The sequence below is a fragment of the Adiantum capillus-veneris genome, chromosome 20 (assembly GCF_014529385.1).
Source record: "Adiantum capillus-veneris isolate H3 chromosome 20, ASM1452938v2, whole genome shotgun sequence".
NCBI lineage: Eukaryota > Viridiplantae > Streptophyta > Polypodiopsida > Polypodiales > Pteridaceae > Adiantum > Adiantum capillus-veneris.
In genome coordinates, this window is record NC_140950.1 from 77,483,066 (window position 1) to 77,497,319 (window position 14,254).

The following is a 14,254-nucleotide window of genomic DNA, read 5'->3' on the forward strand; positions in this document are numbered from 1 at the left end:
CCATTTAATGAGAAGATAGGGGTTTCTTCTGGCCTCGTGCGTGGAAGAAACACCCCTAGTATGCAAGAGCAAGGCTCTAATCTGGAGATTTGCTCCTTCTCTCTCAAAAAGAGGTGGATAACTTGTTAAAAAATACCAAGCCATTGTTTTTTTGAGGGCAGGAAAAGGAGTGCAACAAGGATACTGTGAACATATTCCTAAGAAAATGGGATGGTATTCACGATCTTAGAGCACCTCATATGTCGTCAAGGCACTGCAAACAAGTATAACACTACAAGGTAAGGCTTATAAATGGTGCATGTCACTCAAGGAGAAGGGTATTGTACCACATACACGGGTGGCCTTTGAGAATGTGTTCATAAAAGAATTTCTGCCCACCAATGAAGCGGATAGAAATTGTATTGCATGGGACAAGTGCTCTATGCATCAGCATAAGACACTATTGAAGATATATTGCACCATCATGATGTGATTCTCAAGCAAAAGGGTCTAGATGCCTTCCAGTAGGTGCGTGGGGTCATCTGTGGGTTAGCACTAGAGCTTAAGAAACACGTTAAAACACAGGACCCTAAGACACTTGAAGAAGCTATAGTGCAAGCGCATATACATAGTGATCCCGATGAAAAAGCATTGCATAACACACATGTCTGACACTTCACATGCAAATGCACAGGCATCTCATGGACATAATTAGAGAAAATTTGTAGTAGGTGCATCTGATGCATCCAAAAAGCCCAAGGTGCCTAGGGGTCATTTGTCTAGTGAAGAGTTTGAGAAAGCAAAGAAGAAAAATCTATGTTTTAACTTTTAGAAAGCGTCCAAAGAAGTTGGTGTGCGAAAGGCACGGTAAGGGAGCTAGTGGTATTGAGCGGACACGGCGAAAAGGATTGTCCCAAGGGAGAAATTTTTGCCCAAGGTAAAGAGAAAGCGGTGCACATGGTTCAATTGCTTTCCCTCGAGTCCTCTTCTTGCTTTTCCAATGTGGAAGTAGCACACATCGAAGCGGCCCATTTGGATTGTATTGAGGCCTCCATGTGGCAATCGACCTTTGGTCCACATAAGCTTGTGTGCATGCATGGGTTTATCCTCGAAGGGTTCACTATATGTAAACCATCTATACAACGTGCGTTCAAAGGGTATTTAAAAAACCCCTTATCTGTGAATCTTGAACTAGTAAAACAACCCCTCTTTCTTTATGAACTTACGGGTTTTTTTCCAAAGTGCAATAAAAAAATCCCTTATTTAAATATATTTATGTAAATTTACCCAAAATTTTAGAATTTAAAAACCCCTCTTGTTGAACTCTCATGGTATACTTACATACCTAGAGGTCGACCCCCCGAGGGTTTATCCAATGTCACAAGGTGATAATCTTGGTAGACGACAATGCTTCGCACAATTTCATTAATTATAAGTTAGTAAAACAACTCAATTTGCCCCAAACCCCTAGTTCCCATTGCTCTACAGGTTAGCTATGATTAACGACCATGATGTCAAGGTGTGGGATACACAAGTAAAGGATGTACTGCTGGAGATTCAAGGGTATCATAAGCCCTTGAATTGTTCAAGTCATGAATATGGATTGGGTAGATGTGGTACTAAGTCAAGAGTGGTTATACAGGTTTGGGTCCTCATTAAAGCGTAGCTATGAGCATAATATTTTCATGTTTGAATACAATGGTGCACACGTATTGCTATTGGGGGAAAAGGATATTCCTTCCTTGCCACTTATTTATACAGTTGTGAACTTATGAAGCTCTCTTCTCAAGATAAAATAGAAGAACTCTTTTTTGTTGGAATTAGGGTTGCAGAGAAACGCACAGCTTGGAGAAGACGAAGGAAGCTCAAGGCACACAATAGAGGGTGTGTTTCTTAGTGTGCAATGGAAAGATAGATAGCCCTAGAGTGATGGGCGTATATACAATGCACGGGGGATAAAACCTCCTAAAGAGGGGGAAAATGCCCCGGCGGTCCTAGTGTGTTCACAAACATCACTACCACATGTATATGGTAACAAATCCCCCCTGGAGTGATGCGGTGAACAAGAGCTGGCACATAAGTAAAGGGAAGTGCCATGCCCTGAGGACATGATCAGTCCACAAAGGGGAGTAATCCCAAATCTTTGCGGAAGCTTCGAGCTTCTCACGAGACAATGCCTTTGTGAAAAGATCTGCAAGGTTGTCTTGTGTTGGCACATAAGCCAAGCTGATCTCTCCTGTTGAGAGTCTCTCCCTGACATAGTGGTAATGCACCTCAATGTGCTTTGTGCGAGCATGAAAAACTGGGTTCCTCGCAACTGCCAATGCACTCTGACTGTCAGTGTAGATAGTGTTGGCAGTGTCCTGTCCAACACCCAAATCAACCATAAAGCGTATGAGCCATACACACTCAACCGTAGCTGTGAAGACTGCCCTGTACTCAGCCTCACAACTTGAAGTGGCCACAGTAGGTTGCTTCTTGCTCAACCATGATATACATGAACTGCCAAGCATGAAACAAAAACCTCATGTGGACACTCTCGTGTCAAAACAACCAGCCCAATTTGAGTCCAAAAAATCATGTAAGTCTGGCAGCAATGATCCCCCCTTGGGATAAAACAAGCCAAGATGTAAAGTGCCACTAAGGTAGCGAAAAATCCTCTTGGCAGCCTGCCAATGCTTAGACCCTGGGCTATGCAAAAATTTGTTGACTTGTGAGACTACAAACTGAATATCTGGCCTCGTGTTGCATACATAAATAAGGCATCCAACAGCAGTTTGGTAAAGAGTGACATCTGCAGGATCACAAGCATCATGTAGACTCAATTTCAAACCTGTTTCCATGGGAGTGGCAATAGGTTTGCAATCCTCAAGTCCAAACTTACATAGCAATGTCTCTATGTAACTTTTTTGACACAAGGCAATACCACCATCACACTGCTTAAACTGTATGCCCAAGTAATGATGCAACACTCCCAGATCTTTCATCTTGAAAGTAGCATTCAAATCAGCCTTAAATTGAGCAATATGTCTCTCATTTGATCTAGTGATTAGCAAATCATCGACATAAAGAACCACAATGAGAAGTACATCACCCTCACGCTTTACATACAATGTGCTTTCTGTTGGACTGTTACAAAAGCCTTGTTTGACCAAATGAGTGTCAGCTTTCTCATACCAAGCACGAGGAGATTGCTTCAATCCATACAAAGCCTTGTTACATTTGCACACTTTGTCCTCTTGTCCTTTCTTGACAAAACCACGAGGCTGCGTTACCTAAACTTCCTCAAATATGTCACCATTCAAGAAAGCAGTAACAATGTCTAATTGATGTACATCCCAACCAAAATGAGTTGCCAATGCACATAGAAAACGCACAGTAGTCATACGACAAGTGCGAGCAAAAGTCTCTTCATAATCTATGCCTTTTTGATGTGCATTACCCTTTGCAACAAGTCAAGCCTTATGGCGATCGATCTCACCATCCGGCTTGCGTTGGGCATATACAGCACTGTACATTGGTGTTTTATCCCACGACTAGCCAGAAATGCATTAAAAAATCATGAGACGTATACTCCCCCCCTCGATTAGAATGGAGGGTGCCCATAGTACATTTCGATACATTTTCAGTCATAGCCAAAAATTGTTTGAAGCACATAAACACTTCGGACTTCGTTGTAAGCTAAAATACCCATGCATGCCTGGAGTAATCATCAATGAAAGTCATGAAGTACAGGTAATTGCCCAAGGATGGAGTTTGCATGGGCCCACAAACATCACTATGCACAAGCTGCAACCTGCATGTGGCCTTAACTGAACCATCCTTTGGAAACTTAGAACGCTGCATTTTACCCAAAATACAGCCTTCACAAACATGTTTGATAGTGCTTAAAGAGGCGGCAAAGAAGCAACCATATCAGATTTTTGCAAACGGAGCAAACTGACAAAATTCAGATGCCCAAAACGTGCATGCCAAAGTTTTGCATCTGAAATAGCCCTTGAATCTGCAACTGCATTTGCAAAATTTTGTCCACACTCGTCATACAAAGTGAGCTTATACAGCCCACGGCACAAAAGCCCAGATGCAACAATTTCATCACCAAAACTGAGATCATGAACTGTACAGTTGTCATCCACGAATTTGACTACAAGTCCAAGTCTAGCAAGTGCAGATATAGACAAAAGATTATTCTTGATCCCAGGTACATAAAGTGCATCAACAAGTGTGAAAGAACTGCCATTTGTAGCAGTAAGCACAATCTTTCCAACCCCCTGAACCGGCTAAGAGGCATTGTTTGGCACAAGTGACTGAATTCCCATGAGGGACAGACTCAAGAGAGGTGAACAACTCACGATGTGAGGTAATGTGCTTTGTAGCACCGCTGTCGAAATACCACACATGTGAATCTGCAGCAACTGACAAGCATGCATCATGGACAACAGGATTGTAAGTGCACTCTGCACTAAAAGCCCATTGTGCATCAACATCAGCATCACAACCTCCTTTTACAGAAGACTCAACAATGGTTGCATTTGTAGTGGAACCAACATTTGGAATGGACCCACCCTCTTTCTTCTTATCCTCTTTGGCCTTCAACTTAGGACACTGCTTGATCAAATGATCATTAGCTCTACAATAATGGCAATGCATCTTCTTTTTGCCCTTATCACCAGAATTTTCAGATGAATTGTCGCCAACAATGGCATTAGGAACAAAAGTTTTGCCACTCGTAGCAGCAAAACCATAAGAAGTGGCTGCATTGCTGTTACCACCCTTTCTTTGAGAAGCAATAAAAGCCTCTTCAACTACACATTGCCTAGTCCTATTTTTTCTGGAAAGTGACTCTTGCAACAACAATGTCCATAATGCATCAAACTTGACAACTTCAAGATTTCCTTTGGTCATTAGTCTCCAAGTACTAGCAAAAGTCTGATATGAATCTCGTAAGGCATCAAGAATAGTCTACATAAGGGAACTGTCTGAAATGGCCACCTTCAGAAATAAGTTGCTCATTGATATCCTTGACACCAGCAAGGAAAGTGTCCATCTCATCTTCCTCATGCATAATCTTCGATTCCAGCTCTTTACGCAGCAAAGCAATTTTAGCCTCATTGCGGCTTGCATAAAGACCTGCTAGAATATCCCAAGCCTGTTTTGCAAATTTTGTTGAAGGAATGTGAGAAACAATGGTGCGCTTCATAGACAACGCAATCAATGCATGAGCCTGCGCATCCTTTACATCCCAACGAGATTGTTCTACCGTAGGCAAAACAACTCTAATAGCAGCAATTCTCACAGTAAGACCTGCAACATCCTCTACATTGCCTGCATCCTCAGAACCAGGACATACATGAATGCCTTGCACACTATTCCAGACGCCCTTTGACACGGGAACATGTTGCATCATGTAAGCCCACATAGGTTAATTGTCCCCATCCAATCTGTCCTCAGCAGCAAACATCTTGAACACATCTGTGTTGTTGTGAGCCATGGTAAATGTTGCACCTGATGTGAAAACTGCCCGAAAGGAGGAGAAACGAAGAGGGAATAATACGTGCTATATAGCACAAACCATAGAGGACTATTAGGACCTGTTATGCAAAAAACGGCACTGACAAAAAATTTGTACAAAATGACAAAATAGCCTGTGCAGTACTGCCTGTAGTGAAAACGAAGGCCGAAATGAGCCTGAATAAAAAATATGAGCAGTCTGAGCTCTACGAGTTTCCCAAAAAATTTGTCAACCCGGGAACGCTCGCCAAAGCTCACAAAAATCGAAGAAAGTGAGCAGGTGTGTGCTATAGCTGTTGGCAACTGAGCCCGGGAGGACGCAGCCTGCTCTGATACAAATTATTGGAATTAGGGTTACAGAGAAACGCACACAGCTTAGAGAAGATGAAGGAAGCTTAAGGCACACAATAGAGACTGTGTTTCTTAGTGTGCAATGGAAAGATAGATAGCCCTAAAGTGATGGGTGTATATACAATGCACCTGGGAAAAAACCTCGTAAAGAGGGGAAAAATGCCCCGACGGTCCTAGTGTGTTCACAAACATCACTACCACATGTATATGGTAACATTTTTTTTGTTACTCATTGTGTCATTTTTTGTTAAATGTTGATAGTGGTTTAATAAATGACAATTTATTAATGCCGCATTCTTCTCTATCTTCTCTTCCACCTTTGGATACTTCTCTATCACCAGAAACGCAAATGTTGCTAGTAAATTAAATGAATTATGAAGAGAATACAAGGATGTGTTTCTAGACGATTTACCACTATGGTTACCACCGACACGTTCTATGCAACACAGCATAGATGTGGTTGCACGTAGTAAGCCTGTTAGTAGACCACCCTACAAAACTAGTCATTTTGAGGCTATTAAGATGGAACGTCAGCTTGTTGACCACCTCAATAGAGATTCCATTCAACCCAAATCTTCACAATGGGCCTCTCCCATTTTGCTGGTTAAGAAAAGGGATGGTATTATGCGCATGTTCGTAGATTATGGTTGCCTAAACACGAGTACTATTAAGAACAAGTATATGTTGCCTCAAGTGGATGAGATATTTGATAAACTCACCCATGATCGTATATTTACAAAGATCGATTTGTGGTGAAGGTATAATCAAGTACGCATTAGGCTTGTTGATATACCCAAAACTACTTTCCAAACAAGGTTTGGACGCTATGAGTTTTTAGTTATGTCCTTCGGGTTTACCAATGCACCAACTACTTTCATGATGCCTATGGACAACGTCTTGAAACCGTATCTAGGCAAGTGTGTTATTTTTTTTCTCAATGACATCCTTGTGTATAGTGCCTCTAAGGAAGAGTACTTACAACATTTGAAGCAAGTGTTTGAATTACTATAGCAAAACAAGTTATATGCCAAGGAATCCAAGTGTGATTTTCTCAAAGATGAGATTCACTATTTGGGGCATGTAATTTTAGATGCCGATCTTCATATGGGTAAATCCAAAGTGGATGTCATTCATAGATGGCCTTCCCCAAAAATCTTGAAGAGCTTTAGATTTTCTTGGGATTTGGAGGTTTTAATTGATGATTCGTTCAAAACTATGTGCGTATCGCTATTCCTAAGACCAATAGAAAGCCAAGGGAAAAACCTTTGAGTGGGGAGAAGCTCAACAACAAAGTTTCAATGATCTCAAGGTAGCATTAGCTACACCTCCTATTTTAGTTGTTGTAGACCCTATGAAACTGTTTGTGCTAGAACGGATGATAGTAACCGTGCTATTGGAATAGCCCTTCTACAAAAGGGACGGACAATTGCATTTGAAAGCAAGAAACACGATTCTACACAACAAAATTACTCACCTTATAAACGAGAAATCTATGTAATATTTTCTACTTTGAAAACATGGCGACATTATTTGTATGGGGCTCAATTCAAGATTGTGTTTGACCATGACAATATAAAATGGTTTACAAGCAAACTAATTTGAAGGGTCAAAAGGCTAGGTGGGTTGAGCTTCTTCAAGAGTATGATGCAAAGCTTCAATATTGTAAAGGACGATACATGTGGTAGTTATGCTCTTAGCCGTATGCCTCTTAGATCAGCTCTATTCTCTTTATAGAGATTCGAAGTGAGTTTTTGAAATCTTTAAAGGGAAAATATGAGCATGTGAAACATACTCCAAAGTGTGAAGTCATGTGCATATAAGGGATCCTTCTCACTCCAATGTTAGTAGTGTATCTTTTTCCTCCACACTTGGTTTTTCTCTTTTGAGTGAAGAATTGCAAACATGGAAGAATTTTTTCATAGATAATGGATATCTACTCCACAAGGGGAGAGTTTGTGTACCAATGGATACAGACATTTGGTGCCAAATTCTTTATAAAAGTCATGACAGTCCTAGTGCGGGACAACTAGGGATGAGAAAACTTATGCACTTGTACGATGACAGTTTTAATAGTCGGTTTTATACGGATATGTTCAAAATTATGTCTTGCATTGCCAAAAATGTCGTCAATAAAGCAGATTTCTTGAAAGTAGGAGGTCTCTTCAATCCTTTGGAGATTCTCAATGGTAAATGGAGAAGTATCTCTATGGATTTTGTTGTGGGTTTACCAACCATTGTACGAGGTAATGACTTGGTATGGGTGGTAATAGATTGGATGACTGAACTTTGCAAATTTATTCCAATGTCCACGATGAAAAACTCCAAAGTTAGAAAAGTTATTTGTTGACAATCTATATAGACTATAAATTGCCCAACAATATTATGAGCGATCGTGATCTTAAGTTTAACAATCATTTATAGAGGGATGTGTTTAATTGATTGGGCACACAACTCAACATTAGTATTATAGTTCATCGAGAAATGGATGGTCATACTGAATGTGTTAATCAAGTGCTAGAGGATAACCTAAGAGAATACGTTAGCAAAAAGCAATCAGATTGGGAGAATCATCTCCCTATTCTAGAGTTTGCTTATAAATAGTGCAAATCATGTGATGACTAGTTTTAGTCCTTTCATGCTTATGTATGGTTTTCACTAGTTATGGTGGTGTTGAAACTGAGAAACTTTAGCAGGTCAAGGAGAGTCATGTCTTTGAGCGAGCTTTTTTTTTTTTTTGAGGACCGTTGTCCCTACATCCCCTTCCTCCTCTCGCTGCCCATGTGCTTGTTGGAATTAGGGTTGCAGAGAAACACACACATCTTGGAGAAGACGAAGGAAGCTCAAGGCACACAATAGAGAGTGTTTCTTAGTGTGTAATGGAAAGATAGATAGCCCTAGAGTGATGGGCGTATATACAATGCACGGGGGAAAAAACCTCCTAAAGAGGGAAAAAATGCCCCGGCGGTCCTAGTGCGTTCACACACATCACTACCACATGTATATGGTAACAAATCCCCCCTGGAGTGATGCGGTGAACGAGAGCTGGCACATGAGTAAACGGAAGTGCCATGCTTTGAGGACATGATCAGTCCACAAAGGGGAGTAAGCCCAAAGCTTTGCGGAAAGCTTCAAGCTTCTCACGAGATAATGCCTTTGTGAAAAGATCTGCAAGGTTGTCCTGTGTTGGCACATAAGCCAAGCTGATCTCTCCTGCTGAGAGCCTCTCCCTGACATAATGGTAATGCACCTCAATGTGCTTTGTGCGAGCATGAAAAACTAGGTTCCTCGCAACTGCCAATGTGCTCTGACTGTCAGTGTACATAGTGTTGGCAGTGTCCTGTCCAACACCCAAACCACTCATAAGGCGTCTGAGCCATACACACTCAACCGTAGCTGTGAAGACTGCCCTGTACTCAGCCTCACAACTCGAAGTGGCCACAGTAGGTTGCTTCTTGCTCAACCATGATATACATAAACTGCCAAGCATGAAACAAAAACCACTTGTGGACACTCGCGTGTCAAAACAACCAGCCCAATTTGAGTCCAAAAAAGCATGTAGGTCTGGCGGCAATGATCCCCCCTTGGGATTAAAAAAAGCCAAGATGTAAAGTGCCACTAAGGTAGTGGAAAATCCTCTTGACAGCTTGCCAATGCTTAGACCCTGGGCTATGCATAAATCTGCTGACCTGTGAGACTGCAAACTGAATATCCGGCCTCGTGTTGCATACATAAAGGAGGCGGCCAACAGCAGTTTGGTAAAGAGTGACATCAGCAGGATCACCAACATCATGTAGACTCAACTTGAAACCTGTTTCCATAGGAGTGGCAATAGGTTTGCAATCCTCAAGTCCAAACTTACATAGCAATGTCTCTATGTAACTTTTCTGACACAAGGCAATACCACCATCACACTGCTTAAACTGTATACCCACGTAATGATGCAACAGCCCCAAATCTTTCATCTTGAAAGTAGCATTCAAATCAGCCTTAAATTCAGCAATATATCTCTTATTTGGTCCAGTGATCAACAAATCATCGACATAAAGAACCACAATGAAAAGTACATCATCCTCACGCTTTACATACAATGTGCTTTCTGTTGGACTGTTACCAAAGGCTTGTTTAACCAGATGAGTGTCACCTTTCTCATACCAAGCACGAGGAGATTGCTTCAACCCATACAAAGCCTTCTTACATGTGCACACTTTGTCCTCTTGTCCTTTTATGACAAAACCGCGAGGCTGCGTTACATAAACTTCCTCAAATATGTCACCATTCAAGAAAGCAGTAACAATGTCTGATTGATGTACATCCCAACCAAAATGAGCTGCCAATGCACAAAGAAAACACACAGTAGTCATACGACAAGTGGGAGCAAAAGTCTCTTCATAATCTATGCCTTTTTGTTGTGCATAACCCTTTGCAACAAGTCGAGCCTTATGCCGATCGATCTAACCATCCGGCTTGCGTTTCAACTTGTAAACCCACTTCGTACCAATGGCCTTTTTGCCAGGAGGCAAATCACATAAAGTCCATGTGTCATTTTCTATAAGTGCATTATATTCTGATTGCATGGCAGCCATCCAATTTTCTGAATTCTGTGCTTCATCAAAAGAAAGAGGCTCCTCAACATCATGTAAACTAGACACAGCCAAAGCATAACAATCTGATGTATAAGATGCATGGCGAGAGCCTGAACGAGTACGGCTAGACAAAGGTGCATCCAATTTACTGTCACGCAAAGTGTGCACCAGCCATTTTGGCATACCTCTAGCCTGCTCATTTTCAGCCCTTTCCTCATCAAGTACATCATGTACATCTGCATCAGTAATAGGTTGATCTAAAAAAATTTCAAAAACCCCCCATAGGCTGTACATTTGCCTCATTGGAACTTACATTCGTATTTCCACCACTGAAAAGAGGCAACAAAGTGTCATAAATGTCCTGTGAGCTTACATTACTGTCTCTAGTACATGACAGCAAGGGCTGAACAGAATCTTCCACAAACACTACATCTCGAGAAACCACAATACGTTTTGTTTGCGGATGATACAACCTGTAACCTTTGCTTTTAGCATTATAACCAACAAAAATACATTTGACAGCCTTATCATCCAATTTTTTGCGCTGCACTTGTGGCACCAAAGCATATGCCAAATAGCCAAAAACACGCATGTGCTTAATAGAAGGCTTTCTATCATGCCATGCTTCATATGCAGTAATAGACTGCAAAGCTTTAGTAGGACACCTGTTAAGTACATAAGTGGCACACATGATGGCCTCAAGCCAAAAAGAATGCGGCAAAGCTTCACTTCTGACCATACATCGTGCCATTTCTGTCATTGACTTGTTTTTCCTCTCAGCAACACCATTTTGCTGAGATGTATAAGGCATTGTACATTGGTGTTTTATCCCACGACTAGCCAGAAATGCATTAAATTCATGAGACATATACTCCCCCCCTCGATCGGAATGGAGGGTGCCCATAGTACATTTCGAGACATTTTCAGCAATAGCCAGAAATTGTTTGAAGCACATAAACACTTCGGACTTCGCTTTAAGCGGAAATACCCATGCATGCCTGGAGTAATCATCAACGAAAGTCACGAAGTACAGGTAATTGCCCAAGGATGGAGTTTGCATGGGCCCACAAACATCACTATGCACAAGCTGCAACCTCCATGTGGCCCGAACTGAACCATCCTTTGAAAACTTAGAACGGTGCATCTTACCCAAAATACAGCCTTCACAAACATGTTTGACAGGTGCTTCAAGAGGCGGCAAAGAAGCAACCATATCAGATTTCTGCAAACGCAGCAAACTGGCAAAAATCAGATGACCAAAACGTGCATGCCAAAGTTTTGCATCTGAAATAGCCCTTGAATCTGCAACAACATTTGCAAAATTTTGTCCACACTTGTCATACAAAGTGAGCTTATACAGCCCACGGCACAAAAGGCCAGATGCAACAATTTCATCACCATAACTGAGATCATGAATTGTACATCTGTCATCCACAAATTTGACTACAAGTCCAAGTCTAGCAAGTGTGGATACAGACAAGAGATTCTTCTTGATCCCAGGTACATAAAGTGCATCAACAAGTGTGAAGGAGCTGCCATTAGCAGCAGTGAGCACAATCTTTCCAACTCCCTGAATTGGATAAGAGGCGTTGTTGGCACAAGTGACTAAATTCCCATGAGAGACAGATTCGAAAGAGGTAAACAATTTACAATGTGAGGTAATGTGCTTTGTAGCACCACTGTCGAAATACCACACATGTGAATCTACAGCAACTGACAAGCATGCATCATGGACAACAGGATTGTAAGTGCACTCTGCACTAAAAGCCCATTCTGCATCAACATCAGCATTACAGTCTCCTTTTACAGAAGACTCAACAATGGTTGCATTTGTAGTGGAACCAGCATTTGCAGTGGAACCACCCTCTTTCTTCTTAGCCTCTTTGGCCTTCAACTTAGGACACGACTTGATCAAGTGATCATTGGCTTTTCAATAATGGCAACGCATCTTCTTTTTGCCCTTATCACCAGAATTGCCAGACAAAGTGTTGCCAGCAGAAGCATTAGGAACATAATTTCTGCCACTCGCAGCAGAACGATAAGAAGTGGATGCATTGCTGTTACCACCCTTTCTTTGAGAAGCAATAAAAGCCTGTTCAACTGCACGCTGCCTAGTCCTGTTTTTTCTGGAAAGTGACTCTTGCAACAGCAATGTGCATAATGCATCAAACTTGACAACTTCAGGATTTCCTTGGGTCATAAGTCTCCAAGTACTAGCAAATGTCTGGTAAGAATCTGGTAAGGCATCAAGAACAGTCTGCACTAGGGAATTGTTTGAAATGACTTCACCTGCAGAAATGAGTTGCTCATTGATATCCTTGACACTAGCAAGGAAAGTGTCCATATCATCTTCCTCATGCATAATCTTCGACTCCAGCTCTTTACGCAGCAAAGCAATTTTAGCCTCATTGCGGCTTGCATAAAGACCTGCTAGAATATGCCAAGCCTGTTTTGCAGATTTTGTTGAATGGATGTGAGGAACAATGGTGCGCTTCATAGACAACGCAATCAATGCATGAGCCTGCGCATCCTTAACATCCCAACGAGCTTGTTCTATCGTAGGCAAAACAACTCTAACAGCTGCAATCCTTGCAGCAAGACTTGCAACATCCTCAACATCGCCTACATCCTCAGAACCAGGACGTATATCAATGCCCTGCACAATGTTCCAGACGCCCTTTGACACAAGAACATGTTGCATCATATAAGCCCACATAGGGTAGTTGTCCCCATCCAACCTGTCCTCAGCAGCAAACATCTTGAACACATATGTGTTGTTGTTGTCAGCCATGGTAAATGCTGCACCTAATGTGAAAACTGCCCGAAAATAGGAGAAACGGAGCGGGAACAACCTATGCTATATAGCACTAACCGTAGAAGATTGTAAGGCACCTGTTATGCAAAAAACGGCACTGACAGAAATTTTGCACAAAATGACAAAATAGCATGTGCAGTACTGCCTGTAGTGGAAACGGAGGCCGAAATGAGCCCAAATCAAAATTATGAGCAGACCAAGCTCTGCGAGATTTTCCATAATATCTGTCAACCTGCGAACGCTTGCCAAAGCTCAATGAAATCGGAGAAAGTGAGCAGGCGTGTGCTGGAGCAGCTGGCGACTAAGCCCGGGAGGACGTGACCTGCTCTGATACCAATTGTTGGAATTAGGGTTGCAGAGAAACACACACAGCTTGGAGAAGACGAAGGAAGCTCAAGGCACACTATTGAGAGTGTTTCTTAGTGTGTAATGGAAAGATAGATAGCCCTAGAGTGATGGGCGTATATACAATGCACGTGAGAAAAAACCTCCTAAAGTGGGAAAAAATGCCCCGGCGGTCCTAGTGTGTTCACACACATCACTACCACATGTATATGGTAACAGTGCTTCCTCCTCTTCCCTTGATCCTCCTCCTTAGCCTCCTCCCTCTCCTCCACCTCCTCTTTCTATCTACTCCTATAACTGCCTTCCCTTCCTCCATCTTGTCCTCTAGCAACCACCCTTCCTTCCTCTAGGTCCTCCACTCCCTTCTTCCAATCTCTTTTCCTATCACTTTATACCCTATCCCGTCCCCCCCCTCCGTCCCCACCCCCTTCTCTCTCTCTCTCTCTCTCTCTCTCTCTCTCTCTCTCTCTCTCTCTCTCTCTCTCTCTCTCTCTCTCTCTCACACACACACACACACACACACACACACACTTTGACATAGATAGATTACCCCCTTTCCAAGTCTTCATTGGATGCACCCTCCTTGTCTCTCACATAGACCGAGATCACTCAACTCATCATACAGGACTTGATTCAATTAGACACTAGGAGGACATGGATACAGCCTATG